Here is a 13,040-nt window from a genome sequence, read left to right on the forward strand (position 1 = left end):
ATAGCAACCGCTGACATCATCTTATCCTAAAATTAAACACATGTCATGCTGACATTAAAAATTTTTCCTCCAAAACTATAAATGATGTCATTATTTTATAATTTTTTTGTTAAAATTTTGGTTAGCTATATTTTTATTAGTATCAATTACTGAAAAACAATCTATTCTCTCTAACAATAATAATTTAATTTTTCTTCCTCAAATATTCCATTCATCATTCAATTTTTCTACGAGCTCTATTTTTTCTTCTTTTAATATTTGATGTATTATTTGTTTTGAGATATTTTTTGCTTTTAATTTTGATATGAAAAAATAAACAAATATAGAAAATTTATTTGTTCAAATCGTGCATCGCACGAAAGTAATCTAGTACGTACTAAAGTGACATAATTTTTGGTGGGATTCTTCCCTCCTAAACAATACTACTTTTTTTTCACAATCAGTAATTAATTTATAAACTTCATTATTTATTTATTTATTTATTTATTTATTTGTGGTTCACTATTGACTTATATTTTTTTTAAAACTAGAGCAGCTAACGTGCGCGATGCGCGCGGAGTGGCTTGCCCTTTCTTGATGTTTATTTTGGATTGTGTTTAAACACTTTACGACATCGGGTTTTAGAGTAAATAGTTTGATAAATTAATGAAATGTGTATATTGGGTTGTGTTTAAACTTTTCATTTTTCATGCACGGCTTTTTCAATTGTTTACAACTTTTTTTTTTCAGGAAACATCTATGCAATTATTCAACAATACAATATTGCAATATAGGTGACCTTTAAATTTACCTATAATATATTTACCTATAATATAAATAAATAATATAAAAGTGCATAAATGTAAGGAGAGGGAAAGCTCAACACTCATTATTACATCTGTACACGTGGAAGGACATAAATGTAATAAATTATATATGGGGATAAGAACGTAAATAAACATTTTGAAGGGCATATAGGTCCGTGCACTATTCATAAGCGCAATCTCCTACTTTTTATAAGGTAGGGAAGAGTTGACTATTGACTTATATTAATATAGGGACTTCTATATTTTTAATTAATACTCAGTATTAATTTAAGATCCGAGCATGGCTCGGACATTATCTAGTCTAGTAACTATATACTAAAAGACTCATCAGCAATGACACATGTCATCTCCCGGTGTGTCCTTAGTAATTTTTCTTCTTTTTTTTTTTTTTTTTTTTTTTTGAAAAATTTCAATTATAGTATAAAATCTATTCTAAAAAAAAGTATAAAATCTTATGCAAAAATATATTTTTTTAAATATGTTAATAACAAATATTATACTTTAAATAAAAAAGATTTTATATACCTTTCAACCTTTCCACACAAACACCTATAATTATACTAAAACAAAGGACACTCAACCTAAAACTGACACATGTCGCTCTCACAACAAAAAATTTCCCTCCTAATCACATAAGGCTACTTATGGTAATTCTAATATGCAATCTAAAGGAATCTTTTTAGTTATTGATAATCACTAATCGATCTCATTAAATTGACAGTAAATAATATATAGGCTATCTTATATAACTAAATATGGTAGTATATATGAACAATAAAAATATTTTATATCATATAGAATGATATCATAGATTTTAGTTGACAAAATAAGGCATTTGAGCTGTATTTAAATTATAAAGATTGATCTTATTAAAATTATAGTAAATAATGTATATGCTATCATATTCAACTAAATGTATACACATATTATTGTTTGATATTTCTATTCGCTGACTTTTGATTTTAGTAAATTTATACATAACTGTATTTGATTAATTGATTCATCTAACATTTTTTTGTCAATTTAAGATTTTAATTTGATAGTAATAATATTCATGAAAATAATACATATGCCAAAATGATACTTTGAAATGTTAATGTAAAAGATTCATCTAGATGAGGTAAAATATATGAGTCAAGGGCGTGTTCGGCGCTAGCGTTTGAGTAGCTTTTAGTGGTTTGACTTGGTCAAACCACTACTTAACAAAAAATGTAAGTGTTTGGCAAATTGGCAAAGTAGTGGTTAGGGTAGCTTTTAGTGGTGAAGGTAGCTTTTATAAAAAGTTAGAAATATTAGCTTTTGAAATTAGAGGTAGCTTTTAAGGTACCTATTGAAAATTTAATCTATAGTATTAAATATAAAATATTGATTTTTAAATATAACAGCTAGTCAACCGCTACTTTACCGAACACTCATACCTAAATTATCTATCTTTACAGCTAACAGCTTGTTGACAGCTAAAAGCTACCTACACAGCTGACAGCTACCTTCACAGCTATATTTTGTCGAAACACGCCTAATACTCTGTATACACAAGTAGTAGATAAATGAGTCCTATAGAATAATAAACAAAAGATCCATTATTAACTTTAAGATTAATGTTTAATTTTTATATAACAAAAAAAATTAAAATTCAAATGATAAATAGAAACATTATACAATCGCTCATATTGAGGTAAGTTAAGATATTCAACTGCCGTCAAAATAATGTATTTACAATAATATATTTTAATTTAAAATAGTGAATATATTACAAATTTACGAGTATTAAGTCACTATATAACATTTTAATATAATTGTCAAAAAGCACAAGATAATGTCATAAAGAATATAAATAAAAGATATATGGGAAAGAAATAAGAGAATACTTAGGCCTAATATATGAATTTGTCAATAATATATAGGGGTGACAATGGCTCGGATTTGACAAGACCCTATCAGACTCGAATATTTGGAGGTGGATCCATATCCGACCTATATCCACTAGGTCTAAATAAATCAGTCTCAAACCCAAATAAACTTTGTTTAATGGTACTCAGGCCTAACACGGGTCTAAAATGGGTCTAATTATGACTTTTTTTATGACTTATATATAGAGTATTTTTTTTTATATTTATTAACAATCCTATTACTTGTGTGGCTCATATAGACGTATTTAACAATCCTTATAAAAAAAAAAAGATACATTAAAAAAACATACTACTAAACGTACAACAGTCGACTTGATGAGAGTATGAACTATTAGGAGCCTATTTGACTTGGAGTCCTTGGAGAAGTGGCAGCTATAGTTTGGAGTTAGGTTCTTTAGGTCTTACTTTCATCTGATTCTTTAGACTAGATAATTTATGATTTATGTAATTTCTTACAAAAAAAAAAAAAAAAAAAAAAAAAAAAAAAAAAAAAAAAATCTACAGGTCTATAGTTCGGATCTAGTTCGGCATCTGGATCTAAATATTTCATACCCAGACACATTGCAATTAGATTCAGATTTGACCCAGATCCATTTAGGACCCATACTATATCCTAAAATATGAGCTGGGTCTAAGTCCATTGCCATCCCTAGGTAATATATTCGATATATGAATGGACATGACTTGCATGAGTCATTCTTATCTAAAAGGTAAAAATATATTAAGGCAATAAACCCTTTTTTATTATTATATCTCTAAATTTAAATTCCAACCTTGTATTAAAATTATGATACGTAATACCATGATAGACATTATTGTAAATGAATAATAATAATAATAATAATAATAATAATAATAATAATAATAATAATAATAATAATGTAAAAAATATCACTATTATGCATTAAACTATGTTAAACTCATGAACAACCCACATGTGAGCATTCTCTTGTCTCACACTAAAAGACTAAAGGGGGAGTGTAGTAATAATGGAATCCCACATTGAAAGAGTTCAAGAGTTACCACCACTATGTAATACTAAGGGGCTACTCCCCTCATTGTCATATGGTTTTGTGGTGGAACCTCCTTGGTCTTGTAAAGTGGTGGACTTGCACTTTCCCGTGACGGGTGCGGCCCAAACCCGTATTTAAAATGGTATCAGAGCCAATCCCACATTGAAAGAGTTCAAGAGTTACCACCACTATATAATACTAAGGGGCTACTCCCCTCATTGCCATATGGTTTTGATGTGAAACCTTCTTGGTCTTGTAAAGTGGTGGACTTGCACTTTCCCGTGACGGGTGCGGCCCAAACCCGTATTTAACAAACTAACTTTGGTTTCCATCTTGTGAGATTTAATATTTGAACTATCAAAAACGTGTAATTGCACGGGTACTATATACTAGTTTATAACTATTATAACATAATTTCGACATATGTTAATTTACTTTAAGAAAGTATTCATACTTTTTCCCTAATAAAAATAGTTGTTTAATTTATTAGAATTCACATCAAAGTAGTGTGTATATTTATTATTTTTTTAGATTATTTTTTTAATTTTTATAAAATAATTAATTATATTGAACGTTAATATATTAATTTTTAAAACTTACCGTGCATGACACGGGACATAAACTATTTTTTTTTTTTTTATAATTTGCACACAAATTATTTAAAATTGGCTACAATCTAGTACGAGTATGTAATATAAATTTATGAGCTCTTTATTCTGTTAAAAATGCAAGAAAATTGCAGTTTTGCAATTTTTGAAGTATAATACGACGCACTATGTAAGAACGGGGTTATGATTTCAATGTTCTCAACTCAAACTTCTAATGGAAGTGTTTGGTGGAGAGAAAATTGAAATAGAGGATTAACCTTAAGGATTTTTGTAAAAGTTGATTGAGAAACCTTTTGGAAGAGAACCTTAGCGATGAAATGACTACCGCTTTCAACTTCACTACCAAGATTTTAAAAAAATTCCCAATCTACATATTTATGTAAATATTCTTATTGGTTATTTTAACCTACAAACACAATAAATAACAATGAGTTATTTACAAACACATTTTTAAAATAAATAATTAATGCAAGCAATAAATCAAACCAGCTAATTCAACCTGTTAAAACTAACTAAAATTTGTTATATACACCCGGGTGTATTGTACACTCGGGTAATTCATTCATTAATTTTTGCTCATTTAATTACCCGAGTGTATAGAACAAGCTCTCAAAACTAAAAGCTAACAGTTGATCAGAGCTTATATTAAAACATGAATTGCAATTGGTTTTGTTAAAGTTAGAATTTTGGAATTGAATTTACCAAGTGGAAATAAATTAAAGCAATACACAAAAAGTTAATAATGTATTTTATGCAATTAAAATTACAAGTGGGTAAAAAGGATTAAAAGAGGCAAAAATCTTTTTAGTTTTATAGAATTCTCATGGTCCCCAAATCATGACACCTCCTTATAAAAACTTGACATTGTCACATCAAATAATGTCCTAGAGCTAATGGCTATAGACCCACATGAAGCACACAAACTTCCTTCGCAAAAACAACTACTTTTTCTTCGGCATGGGAATTAAGTGAAGTATTTTGATGCGAAGCTTTAATGGATTCTTCACACGAGTGGAAGAAATTGCAAAGACTAATAGAGTGACTCCTAGGGTTACTACTTACTAGCATTTGACTGCTTTTATTTTTTTTTTTCCTCTTAAGAACATTTCTATGTGTTCTTTAGGTTTTTTCATTTAATAAGTTGTGATTTGATTATATTAGCAAATGCCAAATGCTCCTAGAAAGGCATTGATTGATCTAGTTACTAGCAGACTGAGAAATTCTAAAGACAAAGCAAAGGCTAACGTCTAGGGATCTCTTTATTGTGATTGATAATTAAGAAAATAACTCGATATAAACTTACATGTCTTATACTTCGTATATGCTTAAGTTTGTTATATATGGATTTCAAACTTCTTTCAATTTATGCAAAACAGTGGAGTTTCATAAATTAACTGAAAAGATACAAGAGTATGGTCGTCGTATGATTCTGGATGTTGTTAATTTGGTTTTTGATTTCCATTTTTGACAGGAAACACCGTTAAATGACGATAAATTATATAATTGGTTGTCGTTACAATGATATGTGTCTTATCTACGTAATCCTTATAAACTTTATGAATGTTACATCATCTAAATACCTTACTAGTTCGGCGAATGTTGTCAATTGTCCATCTAAGACTGGCATCCTTGACTGTTTCCAATCTTAAGTTTTTGAAGACACTCTTTTACAAATTTTCAGTGTAATTTTGTACTTACATTCAAATTAATAGATATAGATACATTATACATGCATATTGTTTACATATATATATATATAGGGGTACGTAAAATAACAAATTAAGGAGGTACCCCGTATATATAATCTAATCGTAATAATTCCTATATTCTCTACACGCCTACACTTATATAAGAATCAAACTCTTAACCTTTTATGTGAAGGTAGGTTAAGGATGGGTGACTAACGGTTCTACTTGACGATTCCAAATTCCAAAATTCTACATCCATTGAACATTAATTAACAAAAGAAAACAAGTACTTCGTATATAAGTCGTTTTAGCAGTAAAGCAAGACTTAATGCAGGTAAATCATAACAACAGACACAAATAGGGTGACGCACTACATTTTAGATGTTGACTTTTCTATGCTTCAGTCAACAAAAAGCCCATCATGAGCATGTTAACAAGCCCAAAAAGTTTGGGAGTGGAATTAGTTGGAAGGCCCACCAACCTAATTTCTCTCTAAAAAAACCTTGGCATGAATGAATTAAAAAGGGCACACCAGATTCACTACAATGATACGAACAAGTATTATATTATATTCATATAAGTTTATTAAATTCCAACTGAGAATATTTGTATAGTTTTTACTGGAAGCTTTGACTATAAATTTTAATCAAGATTTTGTTGATGATTTGCACCAAATGGCGGTTTTTATTGTCAACCAATGCACTAAGTGCAAAACACAATGAAGCCACATGAGATTAATTAGTGCTCATTAATTTACTTTAACCGTATTTGATATCCAGTTTTAAATTGTGTCAATGCTTGTTTACTCTAAAACAAGAGTATTGGTTGCTCATTTCGATGATTATACCTTAATTAATCATTAAATGAGTAAAAAGTATACCTTGAGATTAGGGTTGAGCAAAACTACCCAAAAAAAACAGAAAAACCCGAAAAATCTATCCGTAGCCATTCCGAAAATTAGGGTACCCGATCCGATAATCATAACGGTTCGGGTACCCGTTCCGATAATTTGTTATCGGGTATGGTAATTGGGTATCATTTTAAAATTAACGGTTACCCGATCCAATCCGATAAATATTTTTTGCTTTTTTTCCCTACTTAAATCTATTTTTTTAAAATTCTTCATAATTACTTTATAATATCAATGATTAGTAATATTATTAATAATTTGGTCAAAATCATTATTGGATATCTTATTGGGTACCCAATAACCGATCCGAAAATTCGGGTACCCGAACTTATTGGTTCGGGTTATGGATATCACTTTAAGGGATTTTGGTTATCGGGTACCCGAACTGTTCGTACTAACGGTACGGGTATTCGTTCCATGCTCACCCCTAGTGGTGGGCATGGGCCGTGCCGGGCCTACCGTGGGCCGTGCCTAGGCGGGCCATGAACAGTGTCGTGCCGGGCCGTGCCGGCCCACGGTGGAGGCGGGCCGTGCCGTGCCGTGCCGGCCTTCAAGCTTCCCCTGTCCACGGCACGGCACGGCCCACCGTGCCGGTCGTGCCGTGTCGGGCCGCCCGTCGTGCCGGCCACCGTGCCGGCCCACGGCTTACCCTTTTTTCTTTTTCTTTTTTAAAAAAAACAATTAAAAAAAACTTTAAAAAAACTTGAATTTTTTTTATGAAAGAAAAAATTGAATTGAATAATTATACAATTTAATATTTGAATTTAATAATTATTAAATTTTTTATGGAGTTAAGTTATATTAAATATTGTTTAAATTATATTAATATTTATTGTTCATTCATAATTTACTATATATCATATTATTCATATAACTATATAAGTATTAGACAAAAATTAAATAACAATATAACATATTCCATAAAATTAAAAGTTGAAAAAATTCATTCATAAAAATTTATTAAGTAAAAGATAATATGAAGTACAAGTGTACAACTAACAATAATTGATGAATAACTTATTTTGTTATTTTATTATACGGCTAATGTTAATAGAGTACATAGCCAACATAGGAAATACTAACATTTTCACTAATTAATAGAGTACATAGGAAATACTAGAATTTTCGCTAATTAATATTAATTCTCGAGTTGTTGGTAATCTTCAATCAAGGTCTTCATTATCTTCTTCGTCTTCATCTTCGGCTTCATGTTCACTAGCTAATGCGGAGGAGCTAGTTGAACCAGAACGATCGGAACCATCGATGTTGTCGTTGGCCGTAAAAGTACGATCTTGGATGCGTTCTTGGGCATCCATCCAATCCTTCAAGCAAACACACATTTCTAGTGTTTCGGGCAACAAACTTGTTCTTCTATCGTCTAGAACCCTTCCCGAAGCACTAAAAGCTCGTTCGGAGGCAACGGAGGAGGCTTGGATGCTGAAAATATCACGTGCCATTGCCGCCAAAATTGGATGCTTTGTGCTTTGGGATTTCCACCAATCTAGGATGTCCATCCCCAACCTCGAATCTTCGTCCAAGCCTTTCATGAAGTCGTAGTTTAAGTACATTTGCAACTCCGAAACATCGCTTTGTGTTCGCCTTGATGATGATCCACTACCTGAAAACTTAGATAACATGTTAGCAGCTTGGGCCGCCAAACTTTTGCCCGTTTTACTTACGCTTTTGGATGTTTGAGAAGGGGCAAAATGAGTGACGGTTCCATATTTAGATTCATAAACTCTATATAACTCAAAAAATTTATCTTTCACATGATTTTTATATTCTTCGGCACCATCACCGAGTTGCATGCATTCATAGTAAATATCAATTAGCATAAATGTGCCATCATACTTTGATCTAGGATCTAAAATAGAAGCAAACATATAAACCATAGGAAGCTTAATGTAATATTTACGCCATTTAGCCTCCATTTGTGGAACATAATCATTGTAATCTTGTTGTGATCGATGTTGAGAAAGAAGTTGAGCAAATAAACATGCATTTTGAAGGAAAGAATGAATGCAAGGAACATAAACAGAAGAAAAACAGTGAGTCATACTATATAATAATTGTAAAAATTGCATATATTTTTCACAATTATCCCAATCGGAGTCTGCTATCATGAATTGTGGATACTTATTATTGTAAAACAATGAAAATGGAACTCTATACGAAATTGCCTGACTCAACATGTCATAGGTGGAGTTCCACCTAGTTGGACAATCCGTTTTTATTCTAATAGGCTTTATCTTATTTTGCTTAAGATATCGCCTCCATTCCTGATACCTACTGCTAGAAGACATAATAGACAAAACAGCATTTCGAATTTTGGAATAGTATGGACCAATTGCTTCTTGTCCATCCTTAACACACAAGTTTAAAACATGACAAATGCATCTAATATGTAATGCATCTCCATCCATTATGACATTATGCAAGTTTGGTTTAATTAGATTAGCACTAGCTGTCATGGATGTTGCATTATCAAACGTCGTGGACATGATTTTGTCCCTAAGACAATATTCATCAAGAGCACTCATAATACAATTAGAAATATTAAAGGCCGTATGGGGGTATTCAAGCATTTTGAAATAAATAATACGTTTTTGCAATAACCATTCACTATCAACCCAATGACAAGTAACACACAAATAATGTAAACCATAACCACCATCCCATGCATCAGAAGTTATAGAAACTCTTGAAGTAAGAGTTTTAAGTTCTTCAATTAATTTCATTTTGTATTCTAAGTAAGTTTTCATGGCAGCTGTTTTAACGGTTTTTCGGGAGATTTTTTTGTGTTGGGGTTGTAGTGCTCGTTTAATGTAATTGTTAAACGGATCACTTTCAGCAAAAAGAAAAGGTTGTTCGGCTTGGACTATCATTCTCCCAAGTTCATCCCTATCCCTCTCATAATTGTAAGTGAAGCCATAAGGATGGAATTGAGAAATTTTTGGTTGAGTTGGGTCAGTACTAGGGGCACCACATTTTTCACTGTGTCGGTTTAGGTGCCCCGTACCGCCTTTGGCTGGAGCCGAATAAACATTACCACAAGTTTTACACTTGGCTTTTTCACCATCTTTACTTAACAAGAAATATTGCCAACATTTACTCTTTCGGTTTTTCAAAAGGGTCATTTCTTCTTCGGTGTACCATTCAATGAATGGGTTATCAGATGGGGGAATAGTATTTTGGACGGATGGGTCACTAGAGCCGGCAGGTTGTGTGTTGCTTGCTTGAGTTGTTTGATAGTTAAATTCAAAAGGCATATCATGTGCGGAGGCATAATAAGGTGGAGATTGGGTCCTTTGCCATGGTTGGAATGCCCCTTGTTGATCTAATCCGGTGGAAAAACCAGTAGAAAACCCGGGGTGGGTGGGATTGGCCATTGTAGGGATTTGCATAGTAGGGATTTGCATTGTAGGGAGGGGCATAGAAGAGCCTTCCAATGATCGTTTAGATTTGGCTTTTTTAGAGGAGGATTGGTTCGGGTTTGATGTCATGATTAATTAAGATTATTAACTAATAAATAATAATTAACAACAATATTAACAATTATAACAAATTAACAATTATAAGTTTATAACACTAACAAAGTAACAAATTATAACAAATTATAACAATTAACAAGTATAAGTATAACTAGTAATACTAACAAATTAATAACAATATTAATAACAAATTAACAAATAAACAACAATTAAAATAATATTAATAATAACAAGATAAAGATAAGAAAGATCTTACAACCGTGCTTCAAAGCTTTCCACTAAACCGAAACCCAATTTTTTTTCTTAATTATTACTTAATTAGTAATTTAGTATAAGAGAATAAGAGATTAAGAAATATTAAGAGCTTATAATTTATAAATTATAATATATGAGAATAAGAGAGTAAAAGAATGAGATGAGAAGATGAGTTGTGGAAAGAATTGGAAGTTGAGGGTGGTATTTATAGGTGAAAATAGAGCCGTTTATAGCCGTTGGAGGGAAATAGAGCTGCTGCCAACTAGCCGTTACCCACGGGCCGTGCAGGCGGGCCATTTCACGGGCTCGTGCCGGGCCGGGCCATTTTTTGTTTTTTTTTAACGCAGCCCGCACGAGGCACGAGGGGCGTGCCGTCGTGCCGGGCCGGGCCACTCAGCGAGCCGTGCCGTGCCGGGCCATCCTCGGGCCGTGCCCGGGCCGCCCGCGTGCTGACCCGGCCCATGCCCAGCTCTACTCACCCCTACTTGAGATGCACCATATATCTAGGAGTTGAAATTTTTTTCAGTTTTCTTTAACATGTACTTCCTCCGTTTTTTTTTTTTTTATAGTTGCAACAGTTTGACTTTTACACTATTTATGTGTTTCACTTTGACAATTTGTGTATAAATAAAATATAGTCATGTGACATCTTGTTAGATTCGTCTCGATTAGTACAATATTAATATCTTAAATTTATAATTTTTACATATTGGTAATAAAATATATTAACGATTCAAAACATGCATTGACAAGCGTAAAAAGAAAAGTGTTACAACTATAAAAAAAAAAAAAACAGAGGAAGTATATTACAGTAATATAAATAGCTGTTGTATTGAGTAGTAATTAGAATTAATGCATGCTTCGCATGAAAATTACAAAGATGAAGTCGTATTAGCATGAAATATGCATGAATATTACCTCCCTACAAAATGGAGTACATAAATACTCCACTATGAATATAAGATTGGCTTCCATGAATTGATAGTGTTCTAGTTTGTATCTTGTTCACAACAAAGATTGAGAAGAAAACTGAGCAAAAAAAGAAAGACTAATAAGAATGTAGAGTACTTGATAATTTGCATGGTTTAGAGGTAATAGAGTTATTAAGTTTTATTTATTTTTTTATTTTATTTATTTATTTATTTTTTTTATTTTTTTTTGAAACAAAGTTAATAAGTCTTTTAGAAAAAGGAAAAATAAAACTCTAGACCCTTCCATACATTTTAGGTCTCATCCACCATCCTTTGAGCCATTATTCTACCATCCCCTATGCAACTACTTTTATCCCCGCTTAATCTTATGTCTCAATTTAGAATTCTTCAATAGATCAGATGTCAATTATTAAAGTTTTAGGAGTTATTTAAAGCTTGAAATCAAATTTTATTAACCTCATTTATCTTTCGTGTCTTTACCAAATAACGATATAAAATTAGAATTTTTTCTAACACAAAGTAAATTATAAGCTAATCATCTAATTATATTTTTTTTATTTCATCAGCAATAGTTAAATACTTGCAAAATTAAATGATTTTTCCTTTGCAATATTCCCTCTAGCCATTGCTGCCTAGGTGTTCGACTTGTAAAAAGTTCCCATCATCAACCTATAAGCTAGGGATTCTTTAATTTATTAATTTTTTTGATCAATCAACCCATAAGGATTCTTTGTTAATAATTAACTTTGGAAAGAAAATATATGTAATGATGGTCCACTAATAAAAATGATGCATATTAATATACCTTCGTGCACATTAATAAAATATTAATTCCCGCGAAATGATTGGAAGAAGAATCATCAAAGAAATAATGGAAATCTTCATGTACAATATGGGACATTTTTTTCAAAAGAGCAAAAAATAATAATAAAATGCTTTTCCTAATATCTCATTTTTCTTTTTTTAATTTTATCATGCAAAAAAAAAAAAAAAAAAAAAGGTTATAAAAATGGAGTGCCTTTAAGTAAAAGCTTATGGATATCGTATTAAGATCTCTAGCTATGTGTTGATTGGATGGTGAGGCCACGTAATAAATACCAAGTATTTATTATACATGAATATAACATCATGATATAGTTCCTCCATTAAGCTAAGGGGTGTTGGTCAAAGGTAAAGCTTGGAATCATTTTAGTTAGTTGAGGTACTTTTTTTATTTTCTTATTAATAGAGATGTTAGTTGAGACTTGAGAGGGTATGAGGCACTTAATTCCGAATTTTCAATATATATATATATATATATATATATATATGAGGTATGAAGTAAATAGTAATATTTTTGAATTTTACTATTATACATGTGTAAGAGTAGTGTATATGATCGCAGGGTTTGTAACAATTAAATCAATATATTTGGGAAATATGGCCGA

This window comes from Chenopodium album, chromosome 11, assembly GCF_948465745.1.
Source record: "Chenopodium album chromosome 11, dcCheAlbu1.1, whole genome shotgun sequence".
NCBI lineage: Eukaryota > Viridiplantae > Streptophyta > Magnoliopsida > Caryophyllales > Amaranthaceae > Chenopodium > Chenopodium album.